Source organism: Rhea americana, unplaced genomic scaffold (assembly GCF_003343005.1).
Source record: "Rhea americana isolate MKP2758 unplaced genomic scaffold, rheAme1 scaffold_366, whole genome shotgun sequence".
Taxonomy (NCBI): Eukaryota; Metazoa; Chordata; class Aves; order Rheiformes; family Rheidae; genus Rhea; species Rhea americana.
In genome coordinates this window covers 187,897-205,059 of record NW_028186497.1, presented here as the reverse complement: position 1 = coordinate 205,059, position 17,163 = coordinate 187,897, and positions in this window count along the sequence as shown.

The window sequence follows — 17,163 nt, the reverse complement described above, 5'->3', positions numbered from 1 at the left end:
GTGCTTTAGCTGCAGCCTATGTTTTATTGCAGCGTTTGGCAGAAATCCAGAACCAAACATCTCAATTTTAAAGTGAATTTGATCAAGATGGAAGTAAAGCTAATTATCTCATGACACAAACTTGCAACAACCCCTTTTGCAACCATGTAACTTAATAGTCCTGTGCTCTTTCTGCAGTTAAAGATCYTGATATTATTTTTGGATCAACGTCTTTATTTTAAAGACTAAATAACATACATATTCAGATTAGAGATGAGTTTATCACTTGAGAAATGCTACTGGAGAAAACCATTTATATTCCATTCCCAGAGTGATGATTCATTTGCTGACAATGTTAATCTTCATCTAGTCAAAGAATGTGCTAATGCAACTTTATGCTGATATTAGGAGTATACTCAGTCCAAATGCTTCTTCAAAATTTATTAATTTATTCCAAATTACCAAATTACAGACTTGTTTTTCTCTAGATCCCTCGAAGTTTTTATTTTTAATTTAATATTCTATTTAAATGTTATTGATGATTTATTTCTTAAACCACTCAGAGACACTTTTAGGACCTTACCATTGCAATTATTCTTATTTTCTTGGGGAGAGCAGGATACAGTATCTTTTCCTCATCGATTGTGTCAGTTTCCAGTGCTTGCCTTAAAGATTTTGATTGCAAGTTTATTAATTTTTTATGAAATAGTCTTTTATCATTGTTTCCCCACTATGACTTACTAGAATTTTGTTGTGTTAAAAGGAGATGTTAGTGAGATAACATTTCGCTAAATTTGCAAGGGAAAGACTCTGTGAAGAAAATATTGGTTCCTAATGTTGTGGTAGTATATAATAAATGGTTGTACTGCAATAATCACTGCAGTACAATTTCTTCCTTTTCCTTCCTTTTAAAATTCAAACAGTTGTTGAATCCCTGCTTTTTTTGACCCCTGGCTAGTACTTTCTGTTGTCTTGTTGTAACAACAGCTCTTAAGATGCACTTATGTGTGCATCTGACTTAATTCTTGTGAATAATCTTGTTGATCACAGTTGAATTAGTCTAACTGTTGAGCTCTAAATGCATACAGTACTTTTTATTATGTTTACCTTAGACAGAACCCAGAACATTTACATAGGTTATGTTTCTCTTCCATCTCTCCTCTTGTCTTCCATCTTTTCTTTTCCTTTAGCCTTAACTAAACCTTTAACTTAGATTTTTATTTTTTTTCTCTATTCTCTAATGGTCAARCAAATCTTTTCTTTGATAAAGGTAAATCTTTTATCTCTGTAGTACTCAGACTTTGAAATTTAGCTGGAGACCTAGTTATGAATTTTTGTTATTCTAGGTTAAGCAGTTTATGTTGTTTAAAGAGAAAAATGGTGCTTAAGTTATTGGTCTTTGGCCATTTACTTAGTAAAAAAATGTTAGTATTTTGCTGAAGAGAGGGTGGAAAGTCATGAAGAGCTAAGTGAGCTTGCTGAAGCAATGAGAGAATCTATCTCCATGAATGTCATTCCTTCAAGAAAGGAAATTGTGGAAAGTGAGAGAAAGCAGCCTGGCAGGTCAATTTTATCAGCATAAAGTAGAGTTTGCTGTGTACCTGCTGTTGTAATTGCTCCCATCTCATGTCTTCTGCCTTTATTCCCAAAGTTTAAATGAAATTAAAGTTGTGAAGAGTATAGTGACAAGAAACAGTCGGCATTGTTTCTTACCAGCCAATAAACCCGCAAAGGTGTTTAAATGTGTTGTGTCCAGAGTGCATGACCTATTAAGTGACAGAGTAAACCTACTGTTTCAGGTCCTGATCTAATAAAATATAATTAATTCAGAAAAAAAATACCCACTCTCAATTACAGAGGACAAAATAGAAGTGATTTGTCTTTAGATTTGAGTTAATTTTCATGCTAAAGGACCTAAGCACTTCAGAAATCAGAGACCTTTGTGGCTTCCTGAAAGGAATCTGCATCCCAGACTTAGGTTTCTGTTTCCAATTAAGTGCACAGAAAATACTAAGCAATGGGCGAAGCATAAACCCCAACATCCTACCCAAGTGTCAATGTCTCCCTAAAGTACATTTCTTATTGCCATCCAGTAGGCTTTCTCTGGGGAATAAGAATGGGAAATGGGGAAGAATATATCTGCATGCATTACCAGACTCAGATCAAGCACTTGATCCAACCTGACCACATGTTCTGTTTGGGACCTATATGTTATTACTAAAAAGTGAGATTCCTGAAAAAAGTTGCTGTGTCCTCTAGTCAATGTCCTCATACACAGTCCCATGGTGTGTTTGCATTCCAGAGCCTGAAATTAGCTCAAGATATAAGAAATATGTTTAAAGCATAATCTGTAAGTTAACAGAGACATCACAGCAAGCTGACCTAATGGAAGTGATTTCCCATCGTGAACAAGTTACAGACAGTTCATTTTTCTATGTATATTTGACTTCAGGCAACTTGAGTTTTAGAAGCACCTTCTATGTATTTTGTCAGTCGCACAAGGATATTGTTGCTTAGGTAAAGCATGATATATGTTGTTCTATTTTATACTCCAGTCTTTTGAAAAGAAAATTAAGCAAGCTGTGCTTATCTTGTTGTTATGGTTTCAGGCTACTTTTAGCAAGTTACCATTTACCAAAGCATACCTCAAGGTACCTTTAAAAACTGCACTAAAATTTTGCTTGGAGTCCAATACATTGCATATTGATTAATTTTGCTGTAGTGCTGTGAGTGCTTAGTACTTTATTGTGATGACATACATAAATGTGGTTGTTATTGGAAGATTCTAAGATGTCATTAATGCCTCTTTCAACACAATATGGGGTGACCTTGCTCTCTCTTTTTTTTTTTTTTTTTTTTTTTTTTTTTATAGAAACAGCTGCATGTTGTGTGTGTCATGCTTCCTCAGGAGAAATCATACAGGACAAAATAAAAAACAAAGTTAATGCAGGCTAGTACTATGCAGCATAGAAAGCTGCTAAAATACTGTGAGACACTCTCAACCGAACATTTTGGATATGCTTTGCTCATTCAGGGTATCTCTCTTTGAGCTTTGCATTACCTTATCTATGTGCTTTCTGGTAGGTTTGCCTTTGCAATCAAAGCTCCCCTCCCTAGTGCTATGAGGCACTACTCAGAAGCTGTCTGTGGTGTGAATTTCCTACTATTTGCTCCTTTGTGAAACCAGCAGGACAAATTTTGACAGAGATCAGGGTACCTCGYGTGCCTATGAAATCTCAGAGGCCTTTCTGTCATACCTCTTCTGTACCCCAAATCAAAGTATTGAATTATTGTACTTATTTTGACACCTCACAGCCCATCTGCTTTCTTGCTCTGATTTCTGCTCTCTGGTCAGAACAAATTCCTCAGCTGAGCAATATGGTGGGCTCTGGGACTTATTTGCCTTTCTATTCTTCTTTTGTTCAAGGTTGTGCCCACCTGTCTAGTACCTGTACCTGTGGCAGTGTACCTACACTGCCACACAGCACTTCAGAGAGTCGCTGTAGAGTATTAGATCTTTTAATTAAATTTGTTTTGACTGTGCTATGTCCAGAAGCTTGTTTTCCTTCCCTATTTGCTTATAAAGCCTCTTTCTGATTTGCAGGGTAAACCTGCTAACTTTGCTAGACCTTATTTCAAGATTTTACATGCTTGTTTGATCTTGCTACAGTTTATTACTTTTGGTACCACTGTAACATAGGTTCAGCTCCTGGAAATGTTTGCAAGTTTGTTTAACTTTTTTTCACACCTGTCTAGTCAATTTGCTGCTACTCTCACACCTAGCTGTAATCACATTCACAAATGTGTGTATTGTTTTGTTGGTTTGATGGACAGGAGCTTTCAAAATTAATTCTGTTTGCTTCCTGAATATTCCCTATTGTGGTGCTGATTACTTGTCACTGGAGCCACTTGTTTTTACTATTTCATGCTTGCTTGCCTCTGATTCCTTTGACATTACCTGCTTACAGAGATTCTGTGGCTGCTAATTACAGGATTTTGAGTGCCTGCTATTTCTGTATTTTAAATGTGGTTGAGACATTTGCTAGCTGTTCTGTATGTTGAAAGACAATGCTCCAAAAGGCAACTTAACAAAAGTCAGCTCCAGTGTATCAAAATCCAAAGACCTTTGTCTTTAGCGATCTGCTTCAGAAAGGGGGAAAGTCTGAGAATGGAAAGATTACATTCATGTCAGCAAGTTTCCTTTTGAAGCTCTGGAGAAAGCACTACTAACAGCAGAGCATAAAAAAAGTGATGCAAACCCTCCCAAAATGTGTCTCCTTTCATATTGCCATACAATTTGTTTCTGCTGGTCATCAGTCTTGGTGATCACTTAAGCTAGAAGGAATAAAATGCTTTCCAAAAGCCATTGTCTGTGTGTACTGATGTGTTTGACCTTCATTTAAAAATGTCTTTGATTTGTAAAAGAGAGTTTGGAAGTGGTATACTTTTTTTTTCCTTTTTTCTTCAGCATTTCTGTCAGATAAAGCCACGATTCAACACCTTTCACAATGTTAATTTAACTATGGAAATGCTAATTATGGTCAGTTACTTCCTCACTGGAGCCAAAATGCTTAGTAGAATGTTTCTGTCTAGAGATTTCCTGTCTTTTTGTCACTGTCAGAAGCTTGAAGCTTAATTTTGCATTATAAACCTTCCACACTCCTTCTAGAGTGACTATTTTACCATGTCACTGTTCTTCTAATGTTATAGCTCTTAGTCTTAGCAGAAGAAATGACCTGGCTGGTCTCTGGAATAGCTTAATAATTCAAGCATTGTCTCATAGTGCCTTTGAAATGTTTACCAGCAGATTGCTTATTGAGAATTTTTATTTTGTCTTCTTGGCACTGATCTATCTATTCTCTCGCAAAAGCAAATCAGCGTAGGTATAAAGTAACCATTCCAGCAAGCTGATACATCCATACCATCCTATAACTAGGTGATGCAGAGTATTAATAGATCACTGCAGGTCAGCCACATAGTCTTCATAGTGTATCTCAGATGTTCTTGTAGCTCATATAAAATATTTTCTCCTCTTCCTCTGACAACTATTTACATATAACGTATTTCTAATTTACACTTCAGTATTTTTAACTGATGTGTCTCTGTTAGGGTGTGTATTACATTGTTGGTATGTTGAGAGGAATGAACTCATTTGTATGAAATAAGAATCATTCCTAATCTTGAACCAAATCCAAACAAAATATTTGAAGGGTTCAGACAAGTTTGGCTAGCTTTATTCTTGGCTAGTTTATCTACCTCTGTACATTCATGATCTATGAGAATGCGAAGAAAAAAAAAGTGATATATAGATAAGACTTTTTTTTAAATCTATTTTTAATAATACTTCCTTACTAGTCCACCTTAGAAAACCTAAGAAATTGTGAAAAAGCACTAAAAATGCTGAGTCTGAAATGGTGAATTAATTCTATGGCTTTTGGATATCTGTCCCCTCATAAACACCAATGATAAAGACCCATACAATGAATACAACTATGCTAAATGCACAAAGAAATCAAATGCTTACTTTATTTTGCTCAAATACTGCTTTGATATCTCTAGTGGCTCTACTTACTCTTAAAAAGTATGTATTTTTTGAGGGGGAAATTCTCAAACTTCATGAAATTAGTATTATAACTTTTCTTATACCAAATGATCTTTAGCTATGGCAGCTTACATTCTGGTGCTAATAATATGTCTGAATAATGTTTTATCTTGAAGTCAAAGATGTCTGTCTTGTTACCAAGCATCTGTCTTCACAAATAGGCTATATAATTGAGCAGGTGGAAGTAAGTAGTATTGATCTGATTATACTTTAGCTAGTTTTGATTTTGCCTGAAAGTTGATTTTGCCTGAAAGGGGAAGATATTCAAATTTCTCTGTTATTTGGCTTTGTTAAGCACTCAAAAGTTAGGAAAGATGTATGCAGGAGGAATCAGAATTGTCATCTGTAGTATCTTTCCTATGATGTTAGGCACTGTAACAGTGAATGTAGAAAGGAAATAGATATTCTACAAATTATTTTAAATACAGAGAAGTTTCTTCTATTGATTTGCAGGGTATCAGCAATGGATCTTTGAAATTTGGCTCTGTTTTGAAAAGTACCTTTAAAATCTCTCAACTGATGGACCTGAAGTAGTTGCTGTAATACAGAATTTGAAACACAGGATAAGCAGTAGACAGCACTGCAAACACACTGGATAGATCTCACCACTTAGGAGATCTTTTTGTCCTCACACAGTGCAGACTGAGCAACTGCTTATAATGTACTCTAGAGCCATGAGGAAACTAACTAAAAGCCATCATTTTTAATYAGAATTTTGTGAATAAATTTTCACATTTTCCTTAATTAGTCAGTTAAATCACGGCTCTCTTTGTAGAGTCAGCTCTTATTTTAAAGTAGCCATGTTTTCATTACTCTAAAAAACCACAATTTTACAGTTACTGAACTACGACAGTATTCTATGCAAACTCGACAGATCTATGCAATAACGTATCAAAAGGTGAATGTATGATGACTTGCAAGTAGAGAGAAACTARAGATCAGAGGAACATATACGATATAGAATCATAAGGAGATGAGGGTGAAAGAAAAGACATATTCTGTTCATAGTATCAGGTTTTACCCTTTTCTGTCCTAGAAAGAAAAGATTTTGGCCATGTCCTGTTGACAGTGAATCCTCCTGAGAATGATCAAAAGGTCTAAAATTTCATCTTCCTTCTTTATATTGATAAATATCAATATACAATGTGCCATGGAGAGCAGAAAAGCCCCCAAAGAGGTGAAAAAAACAAGGGCATCTGAGTTGCTGACTCTCTGCAGCTGCTTGGGGCTGACATTTGGTAATAAAACCTGTCTAGGTCAAGAGAAACACAAAACAAAAATAGCATGACTATCAGAAGAAAATAGTAATTGTAAAATCAGCTTGGTTTTGCTAATCTAAGTTGTTCTTCATAACAGGAGTAATGAAATTTTAACCTGGAAATAACTTAAGTATACTAATTCACAGCATCATTACAGATATTCACAAACAGGATGCAGTGCCATGTTTATGACAAGCTCCATGCTTATGAATTGTAATTCTGTGCTGGGTATAATTCATTCTTTCATTATCCAGCTGTGAGATCAGTGCAGAGCACATAGGGTAGCTGTAACCCTTCTGCAGTGTAAGTTGTACAAGATGAAGAATTCTTGGTAAATAAGAAATTAGTGACATTATAAAGACTTGCAGAATGGACAAAATGACCAATTTTTTCATACAACTGAGGATCATCTGTGGAGTGAGGCAGCGGGGGGAGAGGGAAGTGTAAGTGTTCCACTTAAAATAGCAGCTGGTTTCACATTGCTAACTGACAAATCTGAAATTGTGATTCACTGGCTAGAAAACTTTGGCATTCTAAACCTGCTATTAACCTTCTGCAGAGGGCAATTGAGAAAAAAGCACAGACAGAAACAATTCAAGCCCTAGCAGCACCACCATCTTCAGAAGAATTCAAAAAGGCCGTACAGAAGCTTGAGTCACCACTCACTGGACCGTAAAGGCATTCCCTCTTGCACCTCTTAATTATGGTGCTGCAGCATTTATTCACAGACAGAAACTGTGATCTGTGAATCACATTTGGGAATACGAGACCACACCAGTTGATTTTAGTGGTACAATTACTATTCTGCTACACAAGAAAAAGTGTGACAGGTCAGACTGAAATTTGTCAATGCTGTCTTTTATCTATTCCTAATAAAATGCTAGCAAAGCCCTTGTCATTCAGACTGTAGGATATATGTTAGGTCTGTGTCTACCCAAGAGTCAGTGCATTTTGAGAGCACGCTGTAGTATGCAGATAAAATCTTTATTTTATAAAATAATTSCATGCAAAGGAGCACAAACAATATCAAATGTAATATAACACTCTTCTATAGTCTTAAAAGAACATTGCAGCAACTTGTCAGAAAACATGGGAGCTCATGCAAAAGTCATCACTTTCTGTTTATTACCTCAGCTGTATCTCTAAGAAACATCTGCTCCAGTGTTCTTTGCGGTCACTTCAGAGCATCAAAGCCTTTGCTGGAATTAGAGAACTACTGTTGCCTTTCACAAGTTTAATAAACTTTTACGGATTTTTAAGATACCAAACAGACTGACAGGGTCATGTTACTTATCTTGCTGAATGRTTCAGAAGTCTGGATATTTCACACAAAAGAAAACTGGAGTATTTTATGAAACAACTGCACAAGATCAAGTTCCTTATCACCAATAAAAAGTTTGCATTTGTCAAAGTCAAAGCTACTTTTCGCTGGGAAATCTCATATCAGGCATTTGCTTTGAATGACCTGTAGGGATAGGATTTCTCTTTAGATTAAGACAGCAACATTTAGGTGTCTGCAATGTAGGTGTCTATGTGTGAGGTAAGGGTCTAAGCTCCTTTGATCACTAACGAGGATCAAGTCACTACAGCCAGCAGAGCTTAGGTTCGGCTCAGTCTAGAGGAAATAACAGCAGCTGAAACTCTCCGTCCTCCACTGAGTAGGGGCTGTGCTCCCTCGCCTACCCATGTCGGCAGCGAGCTGCCTCAGGGGCATCTGCTCATGGCTGCTAAATATTTCACAGAGCCTATGGGAGACTCATGCTCTTCGCTCCGGCTGCTRGAGGCCACCTCAGATGTCGATAGGAGAACTGAATCTGGCCTCTAAATCTCCACTGAGTATGAGGGGAATTCAAGCATGTAACACATGTTGCCACCTACATTTTAGATAAGTAGCTGCCTGGGTCAGAATGTGAAGTTGACTAGTACACTAGATGTCCTTATTTTATGATATTCAGAAGAATTATTTTAAAATTAAAGTTTTGAACTGATGCTTTAGAAATTGTGATACTTCATGGAAATTGATGTTGACTCATAATGAAAAAGGATGTTTGTTTTTATGTTTTCTTGCCTGGACAGATCACAGCTATTGCACAAGGCAGGTTAAACTGAAGAGGACTTCTACTAATGAATGTTTTCCAATGCTCGTGTCAGGGAGTGACAAGAGCTGGCTGCTCCCTGAGGGACAGGCACCGGGGAGCCAAAGGTGATACCACGGCTGGACCCAGCTGCATCTGGCTGCCAGAGCCTGTCATCCCCCTGCCCGAAGGAACAGCACCCTGCAGGAGCTGGGGTGGCCCCAGCCTGGGGGCCTTTGGACAACATCATGGAGGGTCCCATGGCCGGGCAGGGGCAGGGCTGGAGCTGGCACCGCTGCGGTGTCGTGGGGCAGTGACTGATGGCCCCCACGGGGCCCTGACAGCTTTTCAGATTTATGAACGTTTCAACTACATTTTGCTTTTTCCAGCTCAGCTCAAAGCTCATAGAGGAATGATCCAGGAATGCTAACTCAAAATCAGTCACACTCCTGCCAGTAGAGAGAGAGCCTCTCACCGAACCGCACACACCCAAGACGACCTTCTTTCAGTACAAATGATTGTTTACTGCCATGTTGTGCTTTTACCTCTTCCTCCTCCTCCTGCGTAGCTCCTTTCCCAGCGAGGCAGTGCTGCAGGCGGCTCTCCCCCTTCCTCCCCTGCACCGACAGGTCCGAGCAGAGCTCTGATTGCAGCAGGATGGTTTCGGCAGCCCTGCTGCTCCCTTCACATCGCCGCCTTCACCCCTCGGAGACGGGTCCCCCCGCGAGCCGGGACTGCCGGGGAAGCCAGGGACTTCGAGGTGGAGAAGAATGAAAGACCTGTCTCCCTATCAGCAGCTCTCCAAAATCCCACTGACCCTTTGCTGTAAAGATTGTTTAATACTATTACGATTCTTGACAGTGCTATGGTAGTCTCCAGCTTGATAAATATTCATGATTAATAAAATTCCTGTTTTCCTTCTGATTTGGTTCAGTTTTCTTCATTGAAGAGACAAGGGTGACTCTTCCTCATTCTGCTTCTGTCCAAGGAGAGTATTAGTATAAAGATAATTATTGATGCAGCTGTACCAGAGTTGTCAACAATAGCTGGAAAAGTGCTGAACTAACTTTTGTGATTGAGTGCACATTTTATATTTGGCATCACTGAAGTTACTTTCCCTGTACTTCCAAGTTAAACTTACAGAATTGGGGATTGGAGACTGATATATCACTGTTTTTGTTAAAGTGAACCCTCAAAATGTACTTACTGTACTGATTCACTGTTTTTCTGTGTCTTTTCCCTAGAAAATCTCGTAAGTCTTTTCAGCTCTTATTTTCTATTTTTTCTTTCTTTCTTTCTTTTCTTTTTTTTTTAAGTCACAGAAGAGAGTAAGTCTTTCCCAGAATTTTAGCTGATGGCTAAAGTTGAGCATAACTATGTTATGCCAAAGTGGGATGCTGAGATAATGAGTAGAGAAGTATTTCCATTATGGCACATCATCTTTTAAAATTAGCCAAAGGGTGGGAGTATAGATTTTTTTTTTCTGTAGATGAGTGTGTAAGAGGAAAGGATAGTAAGAGCTCCTTTCAGTTGATAACCAGAGAGGTTTGCAATTGATTTGAACATTTCTGAATCACCTCACAATATTCCTCATGCTAAGAGGTATAATATAGACTAACCAGTAAATCTAAACATCCATTTACTCTGACTTCTGACATGTTTTATGTGAAAGCCTTGACTCCTTGACCCCCTAGAAGAAGAGGTTACTGATGATGTGGAAAGTTAAATTCAAATTTATCATGAAAATTCTTTGACATAGTGGATGTATGGAGCTTTTTTAAAATTTTAAAATTTTCTTATTCATACAGGATATTTCCAAGGTCAATATTTGTAGATCTTTGTTTTATTTTTTCAAGGTTAGGGAGAAGAAAAAAGAAAGAATTTAAGGGTGATCAAAACTGTAATTCTTTAATTGTGGGACTCCACAGTGAGTCATTCCACCGAGTCTTCACATTTGGAAAATTGCACAAATGGATTATTTCTTCTATTTATTTTGTGTTTTACATCTACACTGAAAGTTTGTAACCAGTTCTATACAATTAGGGGATAAATTTAGGAGGCAGGCAAGGTCCAATAAAATATTAAATGTGATAAACTAAGTTTGGTTACTTATTGCCAGAGATTTATTGCTGGTGCTTGAATACATCAGGGGAATGCAAACTTAGTACCTTCCCAGAGTGTAAAGAGAGGAAAAAAGATGCAATTAGCTGTAGAAAGAAAACTAAAAGGCAAGTAATTATTAATGAATGCATTAGTCTCATTTGAGAAGAGCTAGGTGAAATTAAAAGTTACATTGTTCTGTAAATCTGTTAATTTCTCTAAGTTAAGGACCTTTGAATAGATGAACTTGGGAAGATCRTGTTTTTGTTCCACTCAGCTTTACAAAATTTGGATATTAGCAGAGATAAATTGAAGCGTGAAACTGTAATTCAGACTGGCAGGAACTCACTCTAGAATTTCTGCATAAAATACTGAAATATAAAACTACTGTTTCATATACGTTCTCTGCTGATTCTAACACAAAGTGTCAAATAGACCTCACTGGGCTCTGACAAGCCTCTGCTCGGCTGAGGCGACAAATTGTAGCATGTTCCACATGTGGGTAGTTCTTAGAAAACAGTGACAGTTCTCTTTGAAAGAGCAATATCAACGCTTAAAATATTCTTCGAGGATGAGAGGAAATGATAGTTGTTTTCTATGTTTACAGTGACCTAARTTATTCTTTCAAGTAAAATCAGCAAGGATTAAGTCTTTTCTCTGAATTTAAAATTATAATACCGTTAAATAAGGAAAAAAAAATTGTTTTGAACACTAAGAAGGCTGAACTAAAATAGTTTTGCATTCAGCAGACTAGGAAAAGTATCATTTACTGCACAATCTTCTTACTGCTGAGGTGGCGTAGTAATCATATGAGGTTAACGTATGTCACATCATTAACTTAATTGTTCTTCATTCTTATCATTATGAAGTACGAAAAGATGGAGTTCTCTCTTAGGCACACCTGAACTAGAAAGTCCACCTGCTGTTAAAATGGTGGCATTTAAAAGGGACCTCTTCCATAACATGCAAAGACTTCATCTTCGCTCCAAAAATCAGTGGTAGCTTCTGTGTGATGCTTGCATGGATCAGTTCTGGTCTTACAGTCAGCAAGAGTCAACGGCCTGGCGCTGCTTCCAAGCCCCTATGCCACCCCCCAACCCTCCCTGCCACCTCYGGGCCCAGGGGACCTCTCCTCCTTTCTGTCTCTCTTCTATGCTCCACAAAYGGGCTAAGACCTGGGAACTCACCTGTGAACCAGAGCTCACACAACAACCTTTCCAAGTGGTTTTAGTGATCTTTTACTCGCAGAGTTTATTTTTCAGTGGAATTTTGGAGCCATTATTTTAAGAGCCATTTGACTCTATTTTTAACAGCTACAAAAACCAAAATATCATGATCCTGCCTGTATCTCTCTTCCCTGAAGTATTTTGGTAAGTGGAGGTGCTATTAAACTCCGAGGTTTTCAMGTTGTAGTTATGGAAATTTTCCTAACACCTACTTTGTTAAATACAATTAAAAATGCCTGATTTGAAAATAGCTTAAATGTTGTGATAAAATAATTAGCTTTCTTATCTTGAAACTTGGCAAAAACAGTCAGATTAAGTTCCGTCTAAAGATTGCTAGAATGCCACTCTTAATTACCTGAACAGTGATAGATATCATTGTATTACACAAAGTGGAGATAACATGGAAGAACATATATAGAGATTATGTAAATTAAAAAAAATAAAGTATTTTTCAAAAAACACATTTTAATATCATAAAGTGTATGACTAGAGGGAACCTGAAGAACTTGAAATAGGATCCTGTACACCAGGACCATTCCTGAAAGGTGCAGAACCAAGATATGTGAAAGATATGTGAAAATGATCCCTGCGTTAGATGAACATGGGCAGAAATTGGTAATCATATTTTCTATAACAGTTTCTATTCTGAAAGACTATTTTTGCAATCTTCCTCAGCTAGTTTTCTAGACTAGATGAAATCTCTCATCTTCATTGCATGCTTCTAGACTCTTCCCAAACCACCTACCCGTTTCTTTGATGGGTCATCCTGCACCTCCCTGAACTGCAGCCGAGGGCTGGAGGACTGGTACCCGTCCATGGGAATTGCTGGCTGTGCAGCCCGACATTCGACATTCCTCTCAGCACATCCCACAGCACCTTTTAGAAAAAATATCAKTCATACACTCAGGCTAAAATGTGAAAAAGTTGCTATGGAATACGTCAGCACTGCTGCAGCCTCTCTCTGGCTRCATACCTCTGTCCACTTCTCTGCTCTAGCCTAAAAAATGATCCACCAAAAAAAAATATATTGTCACCTGGATTGGTTCTCTGATCTGTTCACAGGATAGCTGTATCAATGTTTTTCCATCACAAATGGAAGGACAATGTTGAAGTAGAAGAGTGAGACTCTTCTTTATGGTCTGACTATTTTATATCACATTAAAATATTCATCGAACTACAGCTTTCAATATTTATTTAAATAATATATCAAATATCTGTTAGCCTCCCACTATATTTAGAACTCAGTATTAACCCCAAGTCTCTTCTGCAGAGCTCCTATCTAGCCAGGTTAGTCCCCATTTTGTCTTGTATTTCTGTTTCTTTTTTCCTTTTGGTTGTAGAATTTGCTATTTCTGTTGAATTTTGTCTTAGTAATTGCAGATTGTTTCTTCCATTTAGCAAGATAATTCTGTTTCTAGTAGTCTTTCCTAAAGTGCTACCTATTCATYCAGCTTGCCATCAACATAAATTTTACATGTCTGCTCTCTCCTCCAATATTTAATCTATTAGTGAAAAGCCAGAAAAGGCCTATAAAAGGCATCAGTAGATATGGCCTCCAAAGATAGCCAGAAACTATTGAGCTCTACTGTTTGAACAGAGATTTTCCACCAGTCTTTCCACCATAAAATAATTTTAGCTACAGTATATTTCCATAGTAAGGATATGAAATATCTATTGCTTCTCCTATCAGCTTTACACTGCCAAAGATGATGAGGTGATTGACAGAACATGCTTTTGTACTTCCTTATGAGATGTTTCCTATCATATTTCCTTCAGGGACTAATTAAATGATTGTTTAATACTTTTCCATTATATGTTTCCTTACATCCAGTTCTACTTTTTACTTATTCTGGCGATAAATATTACATTTATCCTTCTCGAGGCTTCCAGTGTTTGTTGTCACTCTGCCTCCCTCCCCCTCAAGCTCTCTCAGATAATTAGTTGCAATTGATTCAAGGATTACTTTTGCTAGCTCCTTTAAAACTGTGGATTGGAATTCATCTGGTTTACTGTCCTGAATACATCTCATTGATCTATATATTCTGTAACCTGTTCTTTCCCTCTGCTGGCCTGAACTATCCTGTTAYACAATTTTTATAAAATACATGCTGCTATTAATCTTTTTGTCTGAAGACTCATATCAAAAAGGCAGTGAATATTTTATCAGCATTATTCATTATTTATTCACTCTCCCTACTAAGAGACCAATATTTTCCMTTTTCCAATAACTGACCAATATTTTCCCTTACCATACTCCTGTTCCTAACATAATATAATGTATACTCTTTTCCTTTTGCTTTTTTGCCTCTTTGTATCTTAGTAAGCATAATTATCTTCAACGTAGCTTTCTAGAATTTTGTCCCTAAATTATTGTGCTATTTGTTTATAATCCCCATAATTAATGAGTTYGTGCTTCTATCCTTGGGACAATTCCTTGATGAGCAGTTTATTCAAGATCTCTAAATGCTTTTCTTATTATTATCTTCTCCCCCTATCAGATTGCCRCTGCCCATGACACTGCCTCTGCAGAAGCTCTTACCTCTCTTCTTTCTGCGTTCTCTTGATCCCCCTCATTATTTCTCTGTGCTGTAGTGATGAGTCACTAGTTTTGTATATCTTGTAATCTCCTTGTCTTCAAGTAAGCCTTACTTCCCTGGTCTCTAACTTAATGYTTCTCAGATACTGAGGTAGTCCTCAGAAATTTCTGACATACATACATATTCAGATTAGCAGTCGGGTAACTTTCCATCACTTGCATTCCCAGTATTCTTGAATAATAAATTGGAACATAGCAATTTTTTGTGTGAATAAATAAAAGCAGATAATTAAGAATTAAGATTTGCAACAAATAAAAATGTCTTTATATCTACTTGAAGGCGATACTCAGGTGATACTTCCCTAGTATGCATGAGAAACATAATCTAACTGCAAAGTCAACTGTACCAAAGCATCTGAATTTTGTATTACACTTGATTACTTTCAAAAATATCCCTACATTCTTCATTACCCTTACTACCGGACTTATTGTGGTCCCATATTACAGCAATTTCCTGCTTTTTAGACTCCAGTCTTCAAAATGCATAAAATTATCTTACTTGCCTCATATTGCCCCTGTCTTTTGATTTCTTTGGTAATTTCCTCTGTGTTTCCACATTGGATTCAATTTTCTCATATTTGGTCCAGTCTGACTTTCCTCTGCCAGTCTCAGTTTCCTTAATTCACCACCTAGCGCTCTTTATATGCTCTCTCTCTTCTTTCTCTGATATTTATATTTCCCTCTTGGAGCTCATTTACATCTTTGGTAAGCCAGCTTCCACCCTTCTATTTGAAATTGTTCTTACAGCAGTGATAATATATCCATCAAACAAAYACGTGGCATGAAAAAGTGTTATAATCCTATTTTTGACAGATTTACCCTCCACTTCGCATTACACCCTTATATTGAATTACCTTTCTTTCTACATTTTAAGCTCTCAGAAGTTGGAAACTGCACTGTCCACACTGTCTGGCCTGAACATGAAAATAGTGATGATTTTATGAATAAGAAAAACAAGAATGATTCTGGCTACTTTATGAACTAGAGGAAGAATAAGGTTATTGTGGCCATAATTAAAATTGTGACTTAGATGTCGTTTAATCATTCTTGTAGTTAATATTTTAATCATAATAAAACCCCAATATTTTAGAAATAATTATTTTTTATCACAACTCAATTGATTTCACAAACTACTGGAATTTTTCTAGAATAAAGGACTTTAGAATTTTAGTCCTTTTAAGCACAAGAATCTAGTTACAATTTAAAAGTTTATTGATGCTGATGCAAGGTAGGCACTTGTAAGGACTGCAGGACCATTACTAAACTTGAGTGAATGTTTCAGAATTGTCATGTTTTTTCTTTCAAAATAGAGGATTGTTTAGAATTGATCCTTCTTGATATATTTAGATAATTTTTTTAAATGTGCCACAAAGTTGAGCTGGAGGCCTGTAGCTAGCCATGGTCACTTGGTCGAGTATTGTTCAGCTTATTTAACAATGTCCTGGATGAAGGGACAGAGTGTCTCCTCAGCAAGTTTGCTGATGATACAAAGCTGGGAGGAGTGGCTGACCTGCTGCAAAGTAGCTCTGCGAAGAAGGACCAGGGGATGCTGGTGGACAACAAGGTGATCACGAGCCAGCAATGTGCCCTTGCGGCCAAGAAAGCCAATGGTCTCCTGGGGTGCGTTAGGAGGAAGAGTGTTGCCAGCAGGTCAAGGGAGGTGATCCTGCCCCTCTACTCAGCCCTGGTGAGGCCTCATCTGGAGTRCTGTGTCCAGTTCTGGGCTCCCCAATACAACAGAGACATGGAGCTACTGGAGAGAGTCCAGCATAAGGCTACAAAGATGATTAAGCCTGGGGAAGAGAAGACTGAGGGATGATCTTATCAATGTGAATAAGTATCTGAGCAGAGGATGGGGCTAGATTCTTCTCAGTGGTGCCCAGCAACAGGATGAGAGGCAATGGACACAAACTGAAACACAGGCAATTCTGTCTGAACTTGAGGAAAAACTTTACTACGAGGATGATGGAGCACTGGAGCAGGTTGCCCAGAAAGGTTGTGGAGTCTCCTTCCTTGGAAATATTCAAAAGCTGTCTAGAGACAATACTAGGAAACGTGTTGTACGTGAACCTGCTTGAGCAGGGGGGTTTGATTAGATGATATCTAGAGGTCCCTTCCAACCTCAACCTTTCTGTGATTCTGTGTGATCCTGTGTGTTAAATCTGTACTTAAGAAATTTTGAAAATATGTTACTAAATGAAATCTCATGTCAACAGGAATTATATTTAAATACTTTACTTATCACATGCTTTTTACGGCTGATCTCAAAGAAATGCAATAATAGAAGGTCGATGAAATTCTCATCAGAATGCAAATATTATTTTG